This window comes from Emys orbicularis, chromosome 4 (assembly GCF_028017835.1).
Source record: "Emys orbicularis isolate rEmyOrb1 chromosome 4, rEmyOrb1.hap1, whole genome shotgun sequence".
Lineage (NCBI taxonomy): Eukaryota > Metazoa > Chordata > Testudines > Emydidae > Emys > Emys orbicularis.
Window position 1 is genome coordinate 116,339,416 of NC_088686.1, and position 26,210 is coordinate 116,365,625.

Here is a 26,210-nt window from a genome sequence, read left to right on the forward strand (position 1 = left end):
ACTGAGTCACTGTAGGAGTCAGCTGGCCTTGATTCACTTAATGACATTTTTCTAAGGAGAATTATACCTTCCTTAATGGTTCAAGAAGGCGTTTTTTTTCTCTGTTAATGGCACAAGCCACAGTACTGGAGAAATGAAAGGCCTAGCAGAGAGAGCACAAGAGTGGGCTGAGGAGAGCTAGGTTCTGTTCTGCTGCATGACTTAGGATAAGTTGCTTCTTTTTGCCTCAAATCCGGGATCTGTCAAATGAAGATAATGATACATAAGCCTGGTCCACACACAGATTGCAGATTGTGTACCAGGATACCTGTATCAGTCAGGGGTGTGAGTGTTTTTTACTGACACAGATATGCCAGTACAATCCCCTAGAGTGGATGCAGTTATGCTACTTATAAAGGTGTCGTACAGGAAAGGGAATAAGCCATATAGCACCTTTATACTGGTGTAACTGCATCTGCACTGTATTGCTTTAACTATGTTGATATAACAAGTCCCTTTTTATATATAGACAAGGCCTTATTCGCTTTGATAAAGGGCTTTGAGATCTGTGGATGAAACGTGCCTGTGGCGGGGCCAGACTACCCCGCCTTAACCCGGAAGGAGTTAAGCCCCAGGGACTGGCAGCGGAAGTCCCGCCTACCCGGGCAGACTGGGCATGCTCCAAGTGCTACAGGAGTATAAAGGGAGGGAGACCAGCTCATTCTGGGCTAGAGCCTGTAGGTTAAGGACCTGCTGGGGGAGCTCCTGCGGTGGACTAGCCACAGCCGCTGACTGCACCGGGAAGAGACGCCGTCCACGGCCCGCCTGTGCCCCGGCGATTGGAGGAGACCCAGGAGACGACCGAATCCGCCGAGTACCAAGGACCCGACGACTCCTGGGAGACCCCAACGGAGAGCCTGGTAGGAAGTGACCCCGGGAGGGTGACAGAGTGGTACCTTCCCCCCCTCCCCCCGGGGAAACTCAGCGTGTTTTGGTCGGATCCCCCCGCTGAGTTGGTGGCAAACCACTATGCTACTGTTAGGGTCCCGGGTCGGGGCCCCCCTACTGGGGCTGTCGCACCCCAATGAGGGTTGCTTCCTGGGCTCCGGCCAGTAGGCCTCACTGCCCTATAGCCAAGGGCTGTGTTATAGACTCCCGCCGTCAGGCCACGTCTCCTTGAGGTAAAGGGGACGTCATAGACTCTGGCCGCTAGGCCACACTGCCCTGGACTGAAGGGCTATTTTACGGACGGTGGCAGATAGTCCACGCCGCTTGTAACCTTGGGGGCGGGACCGTCACAGTGCCATATAGGTGTCAAGTTTTATTATTTGTTTCCTTAATTGTCATGGGCCCAGTGTTACAATGATGAATAACTATCTTGTTCTTCAAAGATAATTAAAAACAATTGAATAGGATCTTTGTTTCTCAATCATACTAAGAATTTCTGTAAGTGCTCTACATTTTTCCAAAGTGCTGTATGAACAGGAACTAATTTAACCACTTATTCAACATTAATGTAAGGCCTTTGTCACAGCTTCAATTTTCATAGCTGCCTAGGAGTTTTCCGTTAATGGAAATCCCTAAGGTAGCTTTGAATTTGAATCTCAGCCTAAGATTTTATCTGCTTCCTATTTCTTCCTCTTCACCTTAAGTCTTGGACGGGGGTGGGGGGAAGGGGTTTCCTGGTCCTATTGAAGTCAATGAGGATTTTGCCACTGATTTTAACGAGGGCAGGATTTCACAGCTGATCCTCTCTTTTGTAACATCGTAATTATTGTCTTTGCAGGCAAGAGCAGGTGTAGGGGCATGGCCCGGTTAAAGGCTGGTAGAGGGGAATCAGGAGCACCTGAATTCTAATTCTGACTTGCTGTAGGGCTCAGGCAAGTCATGACATTTCACTAAGTCTTGGTTTCCATGCCTGTAATATAGGGCTAGCAGTAGTTACAATACTACTCAACTTTAATGCACTTTGAAGATGTAAATTGTTATGGGTAATTAATTTGGGTGCCACACACACAGGGTTAGGATGTCTGGTTAGGAATAAGAAATGGGGCAGATGAACTCTTATGAAACAAAAATAATATTAACAATATGGCTGATGTTTTTGAGTTGTATAGAGTCCTCTGTACACTGTCTCTCAGATCACACACGCATGCCCCAAACTGCAGGTGGACTGCAAAGACAGTCCAGCTTCTATGTGTTCATATTTTCTTTATATAGTAGAAAGCTTTCTGTAACTGACCCACATTCCTCTATCAACCAAACTCTTGATGTGTATATTGTATTAATCCTATCTTTTTGTAACTAATCTGTATGATACAGACAACAGACACAAATAGTATATAAAACACACTCGGGGAACTGGGACTAGACCCCTTACCCTTCAACCAGAGAAACATATGTAGCTACCACCAGAACTAATGGAGGACTCTCCAAAGTTTTCAGTAGCAGGTCTCTCTCTTATTGTGTCTGTGGGCTTACCACAAAAGGGTGACATGGTTCACTCCTTGTTAGACACACAGCTAGCACATAACATGTTTCCGCTGTCATCTCTCATGTCTAAGTTAGTGCCAAAACCTGAGAAACATTGAACACCTATTTCCAGCTCCCATTGAATTCAGTGGAATAGGCACTTGCTCAGCACCACCCAGGGTTGGTTCTATATAGTAAATTTGTCAAGTCAGGGGCCTCTTATTTGTATTTGTCTGCAAAGTGCCTTGCAGATCTGTGGGTCTTTAGTCTTAACCAACAAAGGATTATGTCTGCGTCAATTCTTAGAGTAAATTATATGAGAAGAAGGCTGCTGCAGTGTTTGTTGCAGAAACAAATATACATGATAAAACAGATGATTATTATTGCATTTTTAAAAAAAAAGTATAAAGATTTTGCTAGGAAAAAAATAAAGTTGATTGGAAAATGGAAATTATTCAATTTTCTTGCAGAATCTTTTTCTGATGAAAAACAACCTTCCCCCAAAAGTTTTTTCATTTAAAAAAAAATCAAGAGAAAAACATTTTCCATGAACATTTTTTTTTTTTATAGAAAAGGCAGTTTTTTATCAGAATTTTTTTTTGACCAGGTCTCAGAAAGGTCCTGTGCTTAAGGCATTAACCTTGGACTAGGGGACTTGGGTTTGATTTCCAGCTCTGCCACAAACTTTTCCTGTGTGACCTTGAGTTAATCCTTAAATCTCTCCTTACCTCCGTTCCCCATCTATAAAGTGAGGACACTCCTTCCTTACCTCACAGGGCTATAATGAGAAGAAATACACTAATCGAGACCCCTGCCACCTTCCCTGCAGCTAGCCCTTCGTGCTGTCTTGTAGGGAAATGCCCCCACATTTTAGGAAATGCTATGTTAAATGACTGCAAGGTGCTTGGATGCTGTGGTGATGCTAGGGCCAAGTAAGTACCTAGGTAGATAGGAAGCATCCTTGGGAATGAAGAATAAGGAAAAAGAAGTGCTAACCATGTGTGACTTGCAGGAAGGAAAGATTTTCCAGAGCTCCTTGTCCCTCCATCCCCAATGTTCCATGAAGCATCAGTAGCTTTTTGAAGGCAAAAGAACTGTGACCCAATGCAGGGTCAGTTGTTTTCTGAATTAGTCTCCATTTGCAGCAATTACCTTCTTTCCTTTCTATCCAAATGTTTCTCTCAGCCTGAGGCCCTGGCTAGTTTTAGTCAGCTCTGGCTGCACAGGGCAGAACTCCTTTCTATATGAGAAATATATAGATGAAGTTCAGGCGCCTCTAATTCAGCTTTCACTGTTAACCTCATTAAAACATTCCTTTATTTATTTTAATTTTAGTTTCCCCTCCCTACCCCCCTTTTTCTAAACAACCACTTGTATTATTCTTTTAATTGCCTTTAGATTTCCCTTGTGTAACTTTTCCGGCGTCCACATAGCCATCGGCAGAGTACACAGCACTCGGAGACTTGTACACTCACTATTGACTCAACTGCGTGCTGTGAATGACTCAAAGATCCGTGGGGGTGGGCTAACGGGCGGGAGAATGAAAGGGGAGGGGGAGAGGAAGAGGGAGACAAAAACATGCTGTTGTTATTGTGTATCAGTGGTGCATCTTCTCTCAGTGGCAAAGAAGAAAACAAAAGAGATAATGAGAAGGAAATAAACAAAACAGGGTGTCCCGCCAGGGTTGGGGGGCGGTTGCGTCCTCCTCATGGCTCTGTGAGCATGGGCCATAACACAGCATTGCACAGGCATGACTTCATCTGTTTCCATAAGATTTTTCTCCCTCTCCCTTTCTTTGGCCTGTAATTGAGAAACGTATGAGCTCACCTCCTAGGAGCGGGAAATGAGAACCGCAAGAGGAAACGAGCTGGAAAGTATACATTGGATTGGGGGAAAAAAAACATAGATTAGGTGGGGGAGAAGATGTATTGAAAAGAGAAGTAACTCCATGTGCTTTGCTGCCTCCCTCACAGCTCCAGGGTCACGGCATCTTCAGGGATCATGCATGTGAATAGGTGACATTGGAATCTTGGCAGTCGGCTTTAAACCCTGCCTAACAGGGGAGACAGTCTTAGTCAGGTGATAGTGGGAGTGCGGTTCTTGAAGAGGTAGTGTGGATGACACATCGGGTCAGAATCTCAGCAGGTGTCAAGTGGTGCCAGCTGAGGCTTTGGCCTGGATTTTCTTCTCTTCCTTCCCCTGTCCCAGTCAAACTATTCTGAAAAAATGTAGGCGTCAGCCTCCCTCTTACTATCTTGTGGTGCGTAGAGGCCAGGGTCCCATTGTGATAAGCACAATACAGACAATTGACAAAGAGACAGTCCCTGCCCCATGGAGTTTACAATCTAAGTACAAGACTGTAGACAACAGGTGGATACAATAAATGGATGGGGAACCTCAAGGAATCAGTGAGGCGATGCTGGGCCATGTGATAGGCAGCGGTCACTGCATACCAGGTGCCAAACCTTTGTCCAGGTTTCTGTAGAAGGATGATTGTCTGAGTATCCAGCATCCTCAGACCCTGATCATTGTCCCCCTGGGCATGAGCAATGTGTGAAATCATCCTCTGACTCCCATCTATGTCTCTACCTCTCTCCCTATTCTCTTACTTTCCTTTCCCTTCTTTTCAATCCCTTATATCTTTTCCTTTTCCTGGCTGCCTTTTCTCTATTTTTATTTAAATTGAACACTAACTGATGGGGACTAGAAAGAAACTTCCCCCGTGGCAGGTTACTTTATAGTTGGCCACTTGCAGCTTCCTCAGAAGTAGTTGGCATTGGTCGATTTTGGAGACTGGATGATGGACTAGATCTGATCTAGTCCGGTCAAGTATGGAAATTCCTATGCTCCTCTTTTCTACATCTCCTTTCATTCTCTTCCAGTTCTTCACCTCTTTCAACTCTCGTTCCCTTCTCTCTCTCCCTGCCCCAAGCCTTTCTCCAATCTCCCTCTATTGTTTGTGCTTATTTGGAGAGAACAGGATAGGTCTAATTTTGGTCTTATATCAGATTTGGACCAAACAGCCTCTTCCTCAACTGGTATGAATTGGTGTAGCTCCATTGAAATCAACATTTTACTCTAGCCGACGCTGTGGCCCATAATGTTCTAGTCCAACCCAAATCTGAGCCACTCAAACAAGGCACCAGAGAAAGAAAGAAAAGAGGAAAGCAAAATGCAAATTAAATCTGGCTCTCAACAAATGTCTCCAGAAGCCCTGGAGATTGCTGGATACAGGTGTACAGAGATGTAGCTCAGAAAGCAGAGATCACAGCCAGGGAGTGGGATGAATCTTGTTAGTTGAGTGATTTATATTTGCAAAGTGTTTATATGAATTCTAAGAGTTGTTATTGTTACCTGGAGGAGTATGAGGTTTTTCTGAACTTCACAAATTAGTTTCTGGATTTATAAGTTTCACGAAACTGGTTTGAATTAATGAACACCCCCACCCCTCATCATTTAGAACCTGATGTCCTTGTAATTTAAATTCATCTTTCTCTCCCCTCTGGGGTGAGCCAATTTTTTATTTTTAGAAACGATCTTCCAGCTAAAGGGAAGCCTGTGCTATGAATTAGGGCTAGAAATGCCACATTGGCACAAGAGGGTGCCCCGTATATGTTATACTGTATTTATTTTTCCATTGGATTTTTTTCCCTCTCCCCTTCTCTGCACCTTTTTTTCTACACTTTTTCCTACATGAAACACTAATCCAGTGACATTCAAACCCACAGTGTTTGAGTGGCCTCTAAATTAGGCAAAACAAGTTTGCCCAACCCTAGTACAAACTGGGCTCATTTTCTAATTCATACACACTCTATTCATTGGCAGTCTGTTAGTCCTAATAAAATATACTTCTGTCCTGGGCCCATCTCCTCATTACTCTGGTGCTCCCTCTCATCCCCTACCTTAACCTCTTACACTCCTCTGACTCTTTCCCCTCGTAATACAAACATGCTCCTGTCTCTTCCAGCTCAGCAACACAAAACATCCTTGACTCCAGTGGCCTGTGCAGCTACCACCCCCATCTTCTTTTCATCTCTAAGCTCAGTGAATGTGCTGCTTACAAATGCTGTCTAGTGTTCCTCTCTTCCAAGTCCATTCCAGACTATCTCCAACCTGGCTTCTGCCCCCTGCTCTCCTCTGAAACTGCTCTCACCAAAGTCTCTAATGACCTCCTCTTAGTCAAATCTCAGAACCAGGACTACTTCTGCAAGTAATTGTCCCTATGGGTACTCCACTTCAGGTGTGTGCACACCCCTATGTCTGTGATTGGAGATTTTTGGTAGTAGTGCCCACGTAGTCCACGTCCTCACGCTGTGTGCCTTCATGCTCTGATCTGAGGGCATGTAAGGCAGTGTGAACCTGCTGTCCCTCTAGTTCCTTCTCAACCATCTGAGGCCTGAGACAGAGTGCAGCTGTGTCTGAGGGTTAGTGTACCCTGGGCATAGCTAGTTTTCCTCATCTTATTCTTAAATTGTTATCTTTATTTTGCTTTTGAACTTACCTTGCACGTCTGTTTTTTAGAAATGCTCCCCGCCCTTCTTTTTTGTGGTTGGGGGCTGTCATATCTCTTCCCCTCCGCTTAATCTCTCCCTTTGTTTGTCTTCTTTTTCTTTCTTTTCTTGCTGGATAGGCCCCAAATCCCAGGTTTTACACCCTGCCAGAACCGCAGAAAGTCTTTCCCCCTCAATGATGGTCTCTGCTGTCTGGGTTTAGACACACATCTATTGAGGTGCAAGATCTGCATTGGATTTGGAGCAGATCCCGGAGGCTGAGGGAGAATAGACTTAAGTTGCTTCTCACAGAGCATTCTATGAGACCCTTCTCCAACTCTGGGCCTGCCTACCCCCTTGTACAGAGGGATCAGACAGCCTGAGCATCTCTTCAACTTCCACAGATCTGGCTCCATCGGGTAAGAACCATGGGACAGCTCCACAGACTAGTTCAAAGGTCTCAAAAAAGGAGAGACCTCAGTCCCCTGATAGAGAGGCATAGAAGAAAAGGGGTAAATCAGCTCATAAATCTGTCAGCAAGAAGATCTTGCATCCCAGTATGGGTGCAGTTGAGGGTCCTAGATACTCCAATACTGAGCTTCCTGCAGTGACTAAAAAGACATCTAATGTTATCCACACCGAACAGTCTCTCAACACGCAGCCCCATTGGTACCGACAGCAGTACCTGGCTTGGAACTGGCCAGGCAAAAGGACTCCACCACCTCAGCCTTTTCTGAAAGAGGGTCATCAGGAAACAGGGACTTGCAAGCCCCTCAGCAGCCCCCTTGGTATGACCAAGACCTCATGAAAAGAATAGTAGAGTCTCTGCAAATCCCTCTGGAAGATGTGCAGGAGGAGTCACAGCATAGCCTGAGGGATAGCCTTCATATCACCTATCTGGGCAAGGCAGCCCTGCCAATAAATGATGCCTTGCTAGAGCCAACCAGAAGAGTATGGCCAATGCCAGCCACTGTTCCTCCCACTTGCAAATGCGTGGACAAGAAATATTTTGCACCCTCCAAAGTCACACAATACCTATTCCCCCATCCTGTCCCAAATTCCTTCATGGTTGATGCTCTGAATGAAAGAAACAAACAGCATCATTCCTGGTCCACACCACATGAAAAAGACATGTAAGTGCACAAAAGTTATTCCTTGGTCTCTTTACAATTCAGGGTAGCAAATTACCAAGCCCTGATTGCAAAACATGACTACACAAACTACAAGAAATTCACTCACTTTGTTGAGTATCTCCCACAAGAACAAAGAGACCAGTTCTAGGTTTTCATCGTTGAAGGACAGTTAGGGGCCAAGGCCTCATCACAGGCATCTTTGGATGTGGCAGACACAGCCTCTTGGTCTATGACAATGACTATAGTAATGCACCGCTTATCCTGCTTACAGTCCTCTGGAGTCCATAAGGAGGTCCAGAACATAGTGGAGGATCTTCTAGGTGAGCACCCCAAGCTATTAAGCAACACCATGGTTGAATCCCTCCATTCCTTAAAGGGCTCCAGAGCAATTCTTCAGTCCTTGAGAATTTACACTCCTGCAACCAAAAGAAGATATAGCAGATCATACAGCCCAAAGGTCCAGCCTGGTCCAGTTTCTAACATATCACAGGGCCTAGGTTCCAAAGGAAAAGACCATTGATCTCCATAGCTATAGTCATCCAGCCATCAACCTCTACAAAGCAGCCTTTTTGGTTATTGGTCAATAGCCACAAGGCATGCTGCCACCTGGATCTTATGCTGCATCACCCTTCTATTTCCTACCTCCCCACCTTATGGGGACTGTCTTTCCCATTTCAAGCATTCATGGTAACGAACCACATAGAGCAGATAGGTGCTAGCAAGCATCACATCAGGATATGCCAGTCACTTCAGCTCCATCCCTCCCCACTACTCTTCAGGGACCCATCTCATGAAGGTCTCCTAAGATAGGAAATAACTGGGTGTGGTAGAGCCAGCTTCCCCTCCCTATATGGGGAAAGGCTTCTACTTGAGATCCTTCCTGGTACCCATGAAAAAAAGTGGGGTGGAGACTGATTTTGGACCTCAGCACACTTAACATATTCATCCAGACTCTTACGTTCAGGATGGCAACCTTAGCAGCAATTATATCATCTCTAGATACAGGGGATTGATTTATGACCCTCGATCTCTAGAATGCATACTTTCACATAGCAATGTGTCCAGCTCACAAGCACTTCCTAAGGTTCATGGTTGGTCACAAATATTATCAATAGTGGATACTTCCATGCAGCCTCTTGACTGTCTCAAGAAACTTCACAAAGGTCCTTTCAGTGGTGGCTGCCCAGCTGAGACAGCAGTGGCAGTCTTTCCCTGCCTACACAACTGGCTCCTGCTGTATACCTATCCTCCCACACCACTGCTTCTCAAAGGCCTGAAAAAGATTAAAAAGGACAAATCCAAAATCAACCTACCCAAGAGAGGTATGGTTCCCAGACCTGATTTGCCTGTCACTTTGGCCACCTCTTCACCTGCCACTGACAACAAACTTGCTGGCTCAAGGGAACCTCTCCATGAAAACTATTCACCTCAGTCTACCCACACTATATCTCAAGGCCTGGCTCTTGGAGGCTCTCGGGCATAGGAATGGATTGTTCATTTTGAAGTGCAGAATATAGGGTTGAACAGGAAACCATCAGTGAGGAAGACTTACCTTCACAAATGGGTGTGATTCCACTACTGATGCTCCCAGCATGATTGTTTCCCTCTAATCTTCACATAATACAGATTTTAGATTACCCGTTAAATTTAAAGATGGTGGGTTTGTTGCTATGTTCCTTTGAAGTCCATTTTGCAATTGGTAGCTTTTCTGGCAGATCCATCCTACACCAGGTTTTATCAGGGCAAAGTGACTCTTTGCCTCCATCTTTTTTTTTCTCTCCAAGATCTCCTCTGATTTCTCCATGACATTCTATTACCCATATTCTACCCTAATCACGCAACTCTTGGGAAGAAGCTAGTCTACACACTCTGGGTGTTGGAGGGACTAGCGTTCTACCTAGAAAGAATTTGATCCTTCAAAGCTTCTTCTAAGCTTTTCATCTCCTTCATAGACAGAATGAGTGGAACCTTTATTTCTATCCCATGACTACCCATATGGGGCTTGGGATGCTTTTTGTCCTGCTATGAACTTTCTAGAATGCACCGTCCCTCTAAGGTGACTGTCCATTCCACTAGGGCCCACCTCTCTTACTTGGCTCATGAATCTCCCCATCAAAGACAGCTGTAAAGCTGCCACCTGGTCACCTGTTCACTGCTTTTCCCAGCACTATGCCACAGTGTATGCTCGCAGGTCTGATGCAGCTTTTGGGACAGCTGTTCTCCAATCTGTACTAGACAGGACTCTTCAGCACCTGACCCCTTAGTCTGGGCACTGCTTGAGAGTCACCTGAAGTGGAGCACCCATAAGGACAATTACTCAAAGAAGGATTGATGATTACTTGGTACAGCAAGGTGAGTTCCTCAAGATGTTTTGTCCTTACGGGTGCTCCATTCTCTGCCTTCCTTCCCCTCTGCTTCGGAGTCCCAGCATTAAGCTATATTTCACAGTGGAGAAGGAACTGGAGTGGCAGCAGTTCCACGCGGAGGGTGTACAGAGCACAGGTGAGGATCACATGGACACTGCTACCAAAAATCTCTGATCAAAGATGCACTGCCATTCATGCACCAGTAGTGTAGCACCAAAATATCGGAAAGAACTCAAGTTACTGCCAGATCCTCAGCTGGTGTAAGTCAATGTAGCTCCATTGGCTTCAATGCACGTTTACCCTAGCTCAGGATATGGTCCCAATGTGGAGAAGGAGGCATGAGTCAGAATTTGTTTGCTTGGCATTGTGACGGGGTGTATCAGCCCTGCACTGGGCCAATGGGGGCTGACCAATCACTGTGGGCCCAGGAGACCATGACCCCTCACTCTTGCTGTGCATGCTCCAAGTGAAGGGGACAGATAAAAGAAGGCAGCCCAGCTCAGTCGGGGCTGGTGGAGGAAGAGGAAGGGCATGTGCTGCAGGCTTCCGCTGAGGAACTGTCAACTCTGCAGTCTGTAGGGACTGTAGACACAGATTACGCTGCGGACGACTAACTGACCACGGAGACTGACTGGGATGCCAAGATGCTGCCAGTCGAGAAGATGCTTGAGATGGGCTTTTTGGTAGGAAATGACCCAGGGGATGTGTTAGGAGCCGATGCCTGAACCCTTTATAGGGAGTTTACTGGCTCCATAGGGCCATTGGTTGGAACCTAGTGGAGTAGGGTGGGCCCAGGTTCCCCTACCCTCTCCCCCACTGCACTTGCCACTAGTCATGGCTACCAGGGGCTCCCACCATAGACAGAGTGTTTGGTCTGCTCTGCCCACAGGACCAGAGCCCCAAACTGACTGCTCTGCCCCACCTCAGGGGCTATGGGCTGATTGTTACTCTGCCCTGCCCAGAGGGTCAGAGCCCCTCCCGCCCATTGCTACTGCCTGCCCCAGCCAGGAGGCTCAGGGGCCCTAGACTGAGTGTTTGCCTTGCTCTGCCCTGCCCGAGGGATTATGGACTGCTTGATTGCTCTGCCCCCTCAGGGGTCCTGAGATACCCTGACTGTGGTTGTTTGACCCAACAGGGAATCCTGACAACTGTGTGACAAGGTGGCTGAACCCCGCACTGGGCAAACAGGGGTGGCCCCGTTCGTCACGCTGAGCCCCTGTGACAGGCATTTTGGTTGGCTTTCTTTTTTATGACTTTTTTCTCGCTGCCCTAACTGCCACCCCATCCTATTCACAACCCTGTCCATCTTGTCCTTGCAACTTGGTCACAAACACATGGCTTGTCAGACGAGCACTCCCCTTGCCTGTGAAAGGCGGGCTGTTCCTCCTCCCCAACACACCTGCCTCTGTCCACTTCTTTCACCTCAATATTTTTTTCCTTTGGCTGGTTGCGTGCAAGTAGCTCTGCTTTCCCGCTGAGGTCAAGGAATTTCCATGTCGCACGCGGCGAGAGGGTTTCCCCGGCATCTCTGCTTCAACCCAGGCACTGGTTCATTTAGAAACAGCTTGCCTGCTCTTGGAAATGGGCCTGTGTGAAATAATATTGTCTTTTCAAGGGCAGAAAAAAATGTTCTTTTATATAGTCGCGCACACACTCTTAAAAGAATTCCACAAAGCTCAGTCTGTTTCTCCCCTCCCCCCTCCCAAAACACTGGAGAAATTCATCCGTGGAGTCTGACGGCACTAGAGTACACAGCATGTACTGTGCTCCTTGGAATGCTGGCTGCAGTTGCCTTCCCTGAACAACACATGATTCTGTTGCTGTATCGTGTTGTAACTTGTGAGTATTGTAGTTTGGTAGTGCTGCTTGTATGCTGGGAGAGATGCGGGGAAAGGAGTGCGATGGGGTTTGGAGTAGGAGGCATGTGGAGAGGAATTGCCTTTCCTGGATGATTAATAAGCACAAAGAGGCAAGAAATCAATGCCAGTTTTACCCAACATGAGGATCTGGCCCTTGTTACTGTGTAACAAGATTACTCCTCTTGCCCAGCAGCTGTTTGGGGGGGAAAGTCATCAAGGTGGATGTTCTGAAGGGACATAAGCTCATATTCCAAGGGAGCACATATTGGGACCTTTGCTTTGTGCCCTGCGGGGTCCCTCTTCTCACTAATGGTGAAACCACTCTAGATGCACTCACTGATGACACACGCCCAGCTGTGGTACTCTGAACATGCCTAGTGGGGAATGCACTTGTGGATATTTGCACAAAGATCTGTACAGAGAACCACCTATGCCATACAAATGCCCATTCACAGACATGAACTGAAACACACACACACACACACACACACACATGCACATACAACTCCTACGCACCTTTGGCAAGACAGAAATGCGCATACTGGTCCATAAACACACTTATTGCTACGCTCAGACATACCCACAGCCACATTTCCTGACAGAGGAGCATATTCACTCAGCTATACTCATGCTTGGTAATATTCACATTTAATATAGTGGTTGCCATTAAACACTGTACCGTTTTGCCTTATGTTTGCCTTAATGGGTTCTGTGTATTCACAGTATCTGAACTTCTCTTTTTCCTTTGTATAGAAAATACCTAAGGAAATCTGTGAATGCTTTGGGAGTGTCATGTAATTACAAAGAAACTGTAACCTTTTCGAAGGATGCCCACTATGCATTAAAATATTTTCTGTATTGTTGTTTGCCCCAGTCAACGTAATATTTTGGTTGCTTTTTTGCTGGGCTCTGTGCACTGAACAGATGTTTTCATTGAGCTGTCTGCAATGACGCCTGAATCTTTTTCCTGAGTGGTTACAGCTCATTTAAAAACCATCAGTGTATTACCTAATCAATCCCTTGATGTCATTGATTAGAAGAACCCAGATGGCTGTAGTTCTTAATTCTGTTGCCTGTCTGTGTCTTGTTGTTTTTATTATGTTTAACATTTACTCACATACTGCGCCAGTTTTTCAAAGTGAGGTGGGCATATATATATATATATATATTTGCATATGCCTGATTTCCATGCTCAAGTGCTTCTATCTGTGTGCAAAACTCAGGTCTTTGTACTTGTCTGGCCATGTTCTTGTGCAAATACCTGACTTAAATTCACACACCAGTTATCTGTGGGTGAGGCACATGCAAATATATGCATGTATTTGCATATACCTGACTTTGAGAACTCAATCCACTGACGTAAGGGGGAACTGCACATCTTTTTACAAAAGAGCAGTTTGTTTCAAGTGCCCTATAAACCAGGGGTAGGCAACCTATGGCACGTGCGCCGAAGGCGGCATGCGAGCGGATTTTCAGTGGCACTCACACTGCCCGGGTCCTGGCCACCGGTCCGGGGGGCTCTGCATTTTAATTTAATTTTAAATGAAGCTTCTTAAACATTTTAAAAACCTTGTTTACTTTACATACAACAATAGTTCAGTTATATATTATAGACTTATAGAAAGAGACCTGTTAAAAACGTTAAAATTTATGACTGGCACGCGAAACCTTAAATTAGAGTGAATAAATGAAGACTCGGCACACCACTTCTGAAAGGTTGCCGACCCCTGCTATAAACCATGCCAAACGGCATTCAGTACAATGTGATTCTAAGTTTCAAGCTATTTTTTTTGCCATGAAAATCTTACACCCACAACTGTGTGGCTATATTGAAGTACCAGGAAAAAGCATAAATGCATTACAGGTGGAAAACTGTGGGCACAATTAATTGTAGACATAATACTCTGCCCACAAAACTGGATGTCTGCTTTGAAAGCCGGGCCCATATATGCATATAATGATTCTTGTTTCTCATACCTACAAGGTCAACCCCACCCAGATCATTGGCCACTCATGGGAAGTAGTGTCCCAGTACTGGTGATGTTACAGCAATGGCAAAACCCTACTGGGACTGGGTAAATGTCATTTTAGTTCTCTCTGTTTCCATTGCATGGTTTTGAAAACTTTACAAATATTGTGAGATACCCTTTGAGTTGTGAAATAATATAAATCATGTATAAAATCAAACCGCGTACTAAAACTGGCCATATGTGTGACCTGCGAGCGACTGGCTCCAGCATGGTTTTGTAGTTAATGAGCTGTCATCAGCAGAGGGACATGCCTGGGTATTATACTGCAGTGGCAGTAGTGATTTGGGCTTGATCCTGCTCCACTGAAGTCAGTGGGAGCAGGATAAAGCTCCTTGTTAGGGATGGGTATCCTGAGATCTACGGAAGGAAACAAAGAGATACGGCTCCTCTAAGGGAGATAATACTATGAAACGGTGTGATTGTCTATGGATTGAACAGTTATCTTTAACAGTTTACCTTTAAAAGTTATGGGATGGCAGCAGCCATCTTAAAGGAAAGAGCCACAGGAAGATTGGACTGTGCAAACAGAAAAGCCAAAGAGAAACGAAAGTATGTCCAGTTTCCTAGTGCTAGGAGGATGAAACCTGAATATTTCCAAAGACGCCACCACCATGTAGTAAAAGTCAGAAGCTCCTTGGAGAGAAAAGAAGCTTTCAAACATAGAGGAGGAGCTACACCCTGAGAGAGAAAGTTAAGATTGCCAGTGACTATGTGCAAGGAAATCCAACTGGGGTGCAGCCAGACAAAATGTGAGAGCAAAGGGAGATTATTGGCCATGGCTGAGTGCTTATGGGACACCACTAAAGTTACTGGGTCAGATCCTCAGCTGGTGTCAATGCACCTAGCTCCACTGAAATGCTACTCAAGTGACATTCTAGAGCTGCACAAGAACAAGAGCAGATGTCTCCTGATTCCGCTTTGCAGACGGGAGGACAAATGTGATTTTTTTGCAGCACTCCATAGAATATCATGGCCACAAAATTGATGTGTGTTGTCTTCACAAGTTACTAGTAAAGGCCAAGGCCACCATGGGTACCCCAGTTCCTGAAAATAAAAGTCTGCTAAGTTCCTTTCAGGGGCTACTGAACTCATATGGACTGATGACTCATCTGGCTGCATTAATTAATTCCTTCGCTATCTTCTAGGTCAAACCCAAAAGAGTGTGGCCAATCCTTTGAACTGAAGTCAATGGAGCTATCGTCCATTGACACCAGCTGAGGATCTGGCCCATTGATCTTAGAAGAAAGAGCACAACAATAGCAGCTGTAACAGGGTTTATGGGGCACATGGAATGGAACACTGAACACTTTGCAGACACAAATGCCATATTGGAGCAATGGATTATAACCCCTTCCCTGAGCATGATGGGACTAGACAGACCTGGAACCAAAACATGAAAAGATTGTGCAAATGCTGCTGTCACAGTATGTTCCAACCTTGCTGGTGATCATGGAGAGATTTCTGTTTTGTAATAGAAACCAAAAAGAGTGGGAAATGCTTTCAGTGCTTTTGATCTTGGCCTATTGTCTGAGCCAGATCTCACAGGCCAAAAGGCTGTGGAAATTGCAGCCCAGGGAATCCCTAGCACTGAATATTCATACAAAAAGGTACAAGATTGCAAGGGAAATGTCAGGTATTCTGGGATTTTACTGATGTGGCAAGACAGGACATCAAGAATCGTGTGCTTGTGTAAAGATCAGATAGGCTTGCAATATACTATTGAGGAACCAATTCATTGTCCCTGTATGCAGAACGAAGTGGCCGCAGGAAAGGCCAGTACTGGCAAAAAAGACCCCCACCCAGCAATAAAGTGTGGCAAGAAGACACTGGAAGATCCCTCTGGACAGGAAGAAAACAGAACAAATCAGCAGAAATTACATTGCACATCTCTACTATAACATTAGCTAATTTTTACTAACCTATGGAAACACATCTTGGGCCACTGCCAAGGAGAAGTAAAATCAACAAAGAGTGGTAGCAGATAGAAGACAGACAGAACTTTTAAAAGCAGCACTAGCTCATATCTGTGCTGCAAGGGCTGAATGAGTTTCACTGCTGAAAGAGAACCAGTGTCATACCCAGGAAACATATGAAAGGCATGTCTTGCATGCTGGAGTTATGATTAGCAGTGCTTGGCCCTTCAGATGCTAAGATGGTTCATTGGATGAATCAGCAGAAAGTCCAAGAATTTCAGATCCAGAACATGTGAATGAAGCATTCAGATCTCTTCCATTCTCAAGCCTTTTCTGTTGTTGGAATAAACAGATAATCCTGTATCAGCTTCCTTTTCCATATCAGTAACTGATTGCGCTGGGACATCTGTTTCACATGCAGCATGATGCGATGAATTTTCCAGTTCCACTATACCAAAATCCATACTTATTTCAAGATGAATTAGAAGACTGCCTCATCATTTTAATTTGTAACACAGAGTGGCAAGGCCCTTGCTTTAGGGAAGAATAATCCCTGGGCAAAGCCAGAATTGGAGGATAGTTTTCTAGTTAATAGTCATGTTAATCAAAAATTCCTTTTGGGAAGGTGGGGAGACATTGCATCTTAGGGCAGGTCTACACTACAAACAGGATCAACGCTCTGAGATCGATCCACTGGCAGTCGATTTAGCGGGTCTAGTGAAGACCCGCCAAATTGACAGCAGATCGCTCTCCAGTCGACCCCTGTACTCTACCCCCGATGAGAAGAGTAAGGTAAGTCGACGGGAGAGTTTCTCCTGTCGACCCCACCGTGGTGCAGACCCCGCCATAACTCGACCTAAGGTACGTCAACTCCAGCTACGTTATTCACGTAGCTGGAGTTGCGTAGCGTAGGTCGACTTACCGCGGTAGTGTAGACATAGCCTGAGTATTCATTGTGACTACCAATCAAATGATTAGTCTCCCTTAAAATTATGCAGTGGCAGCAGCCATCTTCAGTTTATGTCACAGTAGAAAGGCGTCACAATAATCACAATCTGCCACCTACCTACAGACAGTTGGTATGATTTATCTTTGAGAATCTCTTTGTTCCCAAGCTAACTGAACTCTCCCTGAGCCACACACCTTTGTCTGTCGGCCATTTGGAAAGAGAGGTTTGCCATAGAACTGTGTGTACGCTTAGCAAATGAGAACTTACAGATACAGTACCAAAGGGAACAGTGTGGACCATAAATTTATCAAAGCCAAAGCCACTATAACCTAGTGCTGCGCTGAACAATGTGGAAGAAATGTTGTTAAATCTGTGCCTTTGTGAGCTATTATGTTCCCAGCTAGCCCACTCCTACAGTGTACTCAGCATGCTGACTTTCCAGGAGCTCTCTCCATGTTGGAACCAGCCACCTGTCTCCTGCCAGATCCCAGAGAGGAACAAGACTAGCTGACAAATACCATATGTTATAGGCTGGCCAAAGGAAGCCTAACTGTATTTTGTTCCGCTTGTCTATTTAACTGGGTCACTGTAACAAGGCTGTTTTTACAAATAGCACATCTGTATATGGTTGAACTTTTCTGTCTATATGTGAACTGGTGGAGATCAGACACCCTTATTTTTTGCCCTAGAAATGTAATATTCTGCCCTCCCCAATGGCAGTGATGGAGATGGTGTGGGGAGTGAATAACAATTTTTTAACAAAAGCTCATCACCAACAAAAAGCGATGAGAAACCCCAAGGTTAAAACCATCCATTGCGGAAAGTACTCTCAGTTCTTTGTGCATGTGATGAGACTGTTCATACTGATCAGAAAAAAAAAAAAAAAATTGGTAGCGCATTCAAATCGAGGGTGCACACAACTCTTGGTAACGAATATCTAAATACAGATTATGTCTATCTAAAATGTCATCAAAACTAGAGATGGGCTAAAGCCAGAAAGTAGCTAGATGTGGATCCCTATAAACAACAGCGTAAATCCAGAGTAACTCCATTGAGGTCAGTGTAGCAGAGATCAGAATCTGAGCTTACATCCAGATCTGGCCTTTTTAAAGGTTCAGGACTTCTGTGTTCTTAGCAGCATGCCCCAATGGGGAAAACTCAGGGGACCTGCGTTCTATTCCTAGGTCTGCCATAGACCTGCTGTGTCTTTTTGAGAAAGTCACTTCACCTTCTGCCTCTGTTTCCCCTCCTGCTTTTTATCTATCTTATCTCTTTAGAGTATAAACTGTTTGGGGCAGGGACTATCTTCTAATATATGTGTGACACTGAGCCAGTGAGGGTTAAACAACCAGCAGGCTAAGTGACCCAAGATCAACCTTTAAAAATGTATTTGAGAAATATTGACATGGTAAGCAGGGCCATTTCTTGTAGATAGTTCTCAAAGCCATGTAAGTGGACTAAATCCTTTGAAATGCAAACCTATATTGTCAGAGAATTAGAAGTAAATATTATTGTATTTGTCTGTGTTTACCTATATTTGTTAGGAGTTTAACAATGTGATCTAATTAGCATGTAGATGCTGTACTCGGTTCCTGTCTGTAATATTACATTGCTATATTCTATTGATTCAGAAATCAAAAGCGAATATTAGCAATTAGATGAAACTTGGGTGTAATGGTATCATGTCTTTATTTCTCTTTGAAATTTGTAGTAAACTACCTGTGAACCTTTGAATGGTAAATTGCCTTATGCTAATCAATGAAACTAATTACCTGTGTATACATAGGAAATAGGAATTGACTTCAGAGCAACCATGTATATTACCTATTCTTCACCCAAGGAATGTCGGCTGTGCCATTTGCTAGCAAGAGGCTATCGTAACCTGCTAGAGAGCTATAAAAGAACTTTGGGACCTGATCCTTTTTTCATCTCAGATCTGCGTAAGCTTGGTCAGGGGAAGTTTAAGTTGCAAGACTGAGGTCTCCAGCTCCAATCTGGATTACCCTGCTACTTCTCATGGAAGAATTTAAACAGACGCTGCACATGGGCTGCCTATTGGATTATAATTTATGGAACTGATTCTGGAAGAACTTTCTACAAATCAGCAGCTCATCTCTACTATGAAACTAACCTAAGAACTTTACTCATATCTGTATGTATAATGATCTTTAATCATAATACTCTCTCTTTTCTTTTTAAATAAATCTTAGATTAGTTCATAAGAATTGGCTGTACATGTGTAAGATCTGGAACATTCACTGACCTGGTGGATAATGTGTCTGATTGCTGGGGATTTATATATGTTTTAAGTAATCCTCACCATATTTGACTTGACTGTCTGGGTGAAAGTCCAGGGCTGGCTTGCTTTAAGGGAGCTGTTTTCAGCTCCTGGGTAACCAGTTAGGTATCATAGAATCTCAGGGTTGGAAGGGACCTCAGGAGGTCATTTAGTCCAACCCCCCCCCTGCTCAAAGCAGGACCAATCCCCAGACAGATTTTTGCCCTAGATCCCTAAGTGGCCCCCTCAAGAATTGAACTCACAACCCTGGGTTTAGGAGACCAGTGCTCAAACCACTGAGCTATCCGTTCCTCCCAGGTATGATAGAAGCTGTTTTGTTGCTGGGTTGGTGAATCTAAGTATTGGAATAAACCACCAGTTTGGGGGATTGTCTGCCCCAATCTTTGCAGTTTACCCTGATTGAGCAATCTCAGTGAGGCCTTTCCAGGCACCACAGTCATAGTATGTTTGTACAAAGCCTAGCACGGTGAGGACCCAATCTAAGTGGGAACGTTTAGGCACTACCATAATACATGTAGTAGTAGTAATAATGACTTTGGTTCAGCCCATCACAGACAGAGGGGCCCGCTGCAAAATTTAGATTGGGATCGAAACTTCCCCCAAAATTACCTCTGGGCATATATACAGCCTCCCAAGCATTCTGGGCAAACTTTGCCAGTGATGTAAACAATTGTGTTGTACGTTTCATGTTGGTTAGGACAGCGGTTTAAATGGGAACTTGCACCAATTTGGTATTCAGCAGGTGAATTTGGCATTCAAAACCCATGTGATTTCACAGCCATGCGAGCAGAAGAGGGGAGATGAAACAAGAAAAGCATCTACCTGCAGAATGTAAGATAAAGCTTATACCTTTACTCCCCTTCTCCCTTACTCACCTTACATCCTCCTGTTAGTTGCTTTACCTGCTGTGCCTCCTATTCTGCCCACTTGATGTTTAAAGTACTCATTTTTGCACACTCCCTGAACATCACATCAGTGCAAGTTACACCACTCGACCACTTAGACTACAGTTCTGAAAGTTTTATATTCTATACAGGCCACATTCTGCCCTCAGTTGTACTGTGTAGAACCACAACAAGTCAATGAGGTTTCACGGGTTTAACTGAGAACTGAATTTGGCAGAGTGCGTAACTCATACCACTGAATTTGGCCCACACTCATTCCTGTACATTCACTCACTGATACACTCATTTGTTCATATAGCCACACATTTGCACCCTCTCCTTCAGCTACTTGCTCTGTTACCCACACATGTATATTCAGCTTTATATATTCATCCTTTCACTTTTGTGTGTGTGTAGCGTATCACCCCGAAACACATTCTCTTTAACATAGGCACATTCTCTTACACAGACGCTCACAAATATATACATCTTATCTGTCCATTGGAAGTTTTTCTGTATCAGCCATCATCCTGTATCCAAGTGCTGTGCATACAGGCACATCTGTCTAAACATATATACGTGCACCTTCTCTGACAAACACCCACTCATGTACACACTGCTCCTTTACCCATACATAGAGGGACATATATGCACATATATACTCTTGCTGGCATCTACTTACTCATTTACTCATGTGCATCCCACCCACTCTCCCTCTCTCTCGCTTTCTTTCTGAGAGAACCAGTCATTCACACTACAGTTGGGACCATGCTGCAAAATTCAAGAGCCAGGTTCAGATTTTCTCCCTCACATCCACATACATACACCCATCCTATCAAATGTGGGGGAGTTTGAAGCCAGGGTTTTGGTACAGGCTCATCTGTCCCATGCATACATATGTAAACTCATCCGTACGCACACATGTTGGCACACCCATATGCCCAGACACGACATGTCTTGAAGCTTCTTTAAAAAACCCAACATGTCACTAGACCGTCACAGTTAAGCATGTTGTTCTCCAACTCTTCTCCCCTGACCTCTAATTTCTACCCACACTGACCCACTTAAAATTAATGAAGACCAGAAGCAAGTGTGTGCTCACTACATTTTTGCAGTAGGTTCTGGCTTGTTGCCGTCTCGTCCTCCATACCTCAATACAGCTAATAAGAACCAAGGGCTGCCTCCACAAACTGGGGTAAAACCCACCTCAGCTGTGACATCTCTGCAACTACAAAGGATTTCTTAGGGATCTGGAGTCCAACCATCATGCCCAGCTTTCAGCTGTGGAGTTCCAGGCTCTGGTTTCATCTCTCACCAGCATCGGAAGGGATGAACTCAGCATGACTGAGCTGTCCAATGGCGGCCAGGCTGGGAGCTGTGCTCAATTAGCCAGCCTTGGATTTTTAAGAGAGAAGGGATGAATTTGATGTATTTTAGTGATTTTAATCAGAAGTGACTGATAGCCATAGCTAAACCCATGCATGGTGCGGACAGGAGCTGTGTGATCTTCCTTCCACAGCTCTGCCACCTGCTAACCCCCTTGCTGTTCCAGTTTCTCCACACATCCCAGCTAATGCATCTTAGTCCTTAGCTGTATTAGCTCTGTGTATGCACCAGGATCATGATCCACTGAACTGCTGCTATTCCAGTACTAATACTGCTTCCTTGCTGTACACGTACACACACACACACACACACACACACACACACACACACGTCTGCTCTGCTTGTGAAATTCCCTTTCCTAGCAGATGGAGTCCCCATCTCTGCTTGCCTCAGGCTCTTGGTAGATTGTTCTGGGGGTTCTCCAGGCATCTTAACATATGTGTGGGTTGGGGAAGGAGGGAGTGGTTTAGGGGGGAGCAGTTGAACTGGTTGAAGCTTATGACAGGTTCATTGTATGTGAGCAGGCTGTTACAGGTTGCAAAATTGGTGTAGTTGATTTACACAGTGAGAGAGCCTTAAAAATAGGTTTTATTCTTTAAAAAAATCTTTCTAATCTGTCCATTGTGGTGTGTAACGACACACAGGTTTCACTCATTTCAGTCACTTGTCCCAACTCGGTGGTTTGTGTCACACGTCAGCAGGTTGGGAGAGGTGTCCTCAAGTGAAAGGTGCCATACTGGGGGCAGTATTATCATGTGTTAGGAGCGACTGGGATGATGACCTTGCAATGGGATTGATGTCACTGTTCCTTGCCCTGCGACAACGATCTATACAAGGCCTTATACAAGCTGATCTGGTGTGTGTAATGAGCCATGCAGTTGTTTTACTTATTCCTTGGTCATCTCCTCCTTGAGCCTCAGGGCTCTATAAACTGGGCAGCTCTATGGCTGCTGTGGTGATGGGTGGGATTTATGCAAAAAACCCAACCTTAATTTTCAACACAGAGCTCTCTCTCTCCTTCTCACCCCCCAGCCCCTTCAAACATACCTGTGGGTAGAGGTAGTATTATTGGAACAGCCTATTTGACTGCTATAACATTTTCCACTCTGATCCATTGACTTTTATTTCATATTTTCCTTGGATCAGCACCTCTGAAACTGGCTAAACTGCCTGTTATTTGAATACTTTGAGCCAGTGTCTCACCCCATTGGCTTTACCTGATTTCCTCTGTAGAGGGCAGCAAAGAGATGTGTCTGTAGATACATTGCTAGCATGAACTATGTTTCTCTCCTTTGTCAGGCCACCTTCTTACTAGTTAGCACTACACAAAAGAGTGTCTCCCAGTGGTAGTGTTAAGGGCGATCGCTGTTCTCTAGTACTACACAAGAAAGAAGAATTTTAGCCACTGTGACTGCAGAAGTAGGGTAACAAGCGGGGCAGGCTCCAGCTTTTTTGCTGCCCCAAGCGGCGGGAGAAAAAAAAAGAAAAACCTGATTGAGCTGCCGCCGAATTGCCGCTGAGGAGGAAGACAGGTAGTGAAGGACCCGCTGCCAAATTGCCACCGAAGACTGAGGCGGGCCGGTTGAGCTGCCGCCGAAGTGCTGACGACGACGACCTGGACGTGCCGCCCCTTTCTATTGGCTGCCCCAGGCACCTGCTTCCTTCGCTGGTACCTGGAGCTGGCCCTGGTAACAAGTCTGTTGTAAAGATCAATTTTTTTTCTTATCTGCGAGGGGCTGAAAAAAGGGAGGTTTTAAAAGCGCGCCTGAGCTGGCCTGAGGGCTAATCTCCTTCACACTTAACATAATTGCTGTCCAAACCCATTGTCATAATAGCAACTGAGACGGATGGCTACTTGCCCAGCAGTTCATCATTACCAGCCCCCTGGTTTTGTCATCTCAGGAGTGGGCAATCCAGAACGGAGAGCGAATCTCCTTGGAATTCACTATTATTGCTCCTCAGCTCCACTATTTATCTTCTGGATTGCCTGGGATGGAGCCCCTAACTAACCTTAGCTAATACAAATGGGATCTGGCACAAAAACAATGACAATACAGTTAAAATTTATGAAGAAAGGATGAATATTCCCAAAGGGCCTGGAGGCCAGAAGGAGACACATAGGGCCTCAGTAAGGTGGACCTTCCCCAAACAAAATTTTAGGATCTGAAATGCAAAAACCTGTTATCATGTATTCAAGGCCTTGATTTAGAAACCCTTCTGATTCTGTGCATTGCCCACTGCCTGGTGTGGACTTATAAAACTGTTCCTTCTTGAGGTTCCCCAAAACCAAAAAATAGAGGGATCAATAAGAGGACTAACTACCATACGGCAAACAGACTTAAATAGGAATGTGCTCAAAGATCACAGCATAGGAAGATATATGGAAAAAGTAGCACCATTCATGGTTGGTTTGTCTCCTCTCTTTTAGAGGGGGGTAGCTTGGTCCACAGAGAATCAAAGTTATTCAACAATTTATTTAAAAAAAATCTACTGAGAAGAAATAAACAGAGCAGGCAGCCGGGGAAGAGAGTTATCATCTGATACTCATACTGTATGGTACCAGCTCTCGCAATTTTATTGCAAAGCACATGATTTTATTTAAGCCCCAGCTCCTCAATTCATTTGATTATATGAGACTTTTATTTATGTATTTATTACTTTAAAGTGAGGTTTCTAGCCCTCTTGGTTTTGGAGAAAAGTTTGAAAATGGGTACCCTAAGGGCTCAGAATCCAGAAGGACATTAAAAAGAACCCTCCAAATTTTTGTTTTTGTTCATAAACCTCATGATTTTTAAGCCAATCACATGAATTTTAGGGTTTGACCCATGATTTTGAAATACTTAGGGTTTGCAGTCTTAGTGCTTTCCATCCTGAAAGATTGCAAAGCATTTTACGGGGGGGGGAGGGGATGCTACCAGGAACTGTTAATACACATAGTAAGGTACAATACCTATCTTGTAGAGCTCATGATCTAACAGTCACAACAAATACAGGGGCAAAGGGTGTATTTTTATCCCAATGGGGTCTGTTCCCCATCTTTAGAGAGAGACTAAGTGACTTGCCCAGGGTCACATCGAAGTCTGTGGCAGAGCTGGGAATTGAAGCCAAAGTTAGCAAACTGATATATAAACTATGAAAGATTCACTTTGCGCTTCAATAACATGCAGCTGCCTCTGGGGTGGAAGTGGATGAATGTTTAACAACCCACAGCAACACCTCATATTAGTTTGAGATAGGAAGTGAAGAAAAATACTGGGTGAGGCAGAGAGGGTGAGAATGGCACATATGCACCCAGAAAAACATTCAACACAAAGCCAAAAATGTATACTCTTTCTTCTTATTATTGTTTTGCTTTAGGAACAATATGGCAACAACCCTCTAATATCCCAGGGCTTTTGTTTATCCAGATTTTTATTGGGGGAAAAAAAGGCAGAGGAGAAAAAGAAATGAGAGAAAAACAAGCCTCCCTTCCAACCAGAGAGTCATGCGTTTTGACTCAATCTAATTATACAAATGATATTTTTATAACCTCTGTGAAGTCTGCCCACTTTCTTTGTGTCTCTCTCCATTGTTTACTTTAGAGCAGTCGGGAAGCCAAGTCTAAGTGACTTCGAAGGAAAACACCCTGGACCTTGGACTATGCTACATGCTCTTACTTTTTGGCTTGTAAACGAGACTGTTTCCCTGGTTTCATACCCCCCACACCTCTGTACAGGTTGTCATTCTAAGACATTTTGCCTAGCCCTGGGCCATGTTGGCAGCTTCCCAGGAGCCCTTAATGTGTACAAAGTGGAGAAGAACGCAACCCTTCAGGGCTAGATCCTCAGCTAGTGTAAACTGCCATCATTCAATCGAGGTTCTGCCCCCGTTTTCAATCCAAAGCTATGGCCCACTGAGCCTACAAATCCCAGCAGGTGGTTCTGTTCTGTTCCGACGCAAGCGGTGTTTATTACCAGCTGACACTTGTGTTCTCTGCACAAAGCACCTGTATATTAAAGAGGAGGACAGTCAAAGGCGGCACTTTGCCCTCCCCATGCACAGGCTGCTTTGGGCCTTTTTAGGACTGTTGTCCACCCTCAGAATGGGGATTAGGCTTTAAAAGACAAGTCCAAAGACAAGCCCAGTGGGTGGCACCATAAGTGTATTTGCAAGACGGCAATGAGGAAGGTGGAATTTGAGAGGAATCTCTTGGCCCATGAAAATGAGACATTTCATGGCCTTGGTGCCGGTGGCAAAAGGGAGATCAACGCTGGTCAGCTGTTAAGTATCTTAGGCATGAGAAATAGGGATTTTAAAAAGACATTCCTGATACTTAATGATTTTCACATTGACGTTTTGATAGCAGGTCCATTTGGATTCTCACTGCAGGCAGTGTGTGCGCGTGGGAGTGGAGGAGCAGGGTCACTGCTCTTTGACCTTGACTGTTGTCTGGTCTGTGGGGGAAACAGGT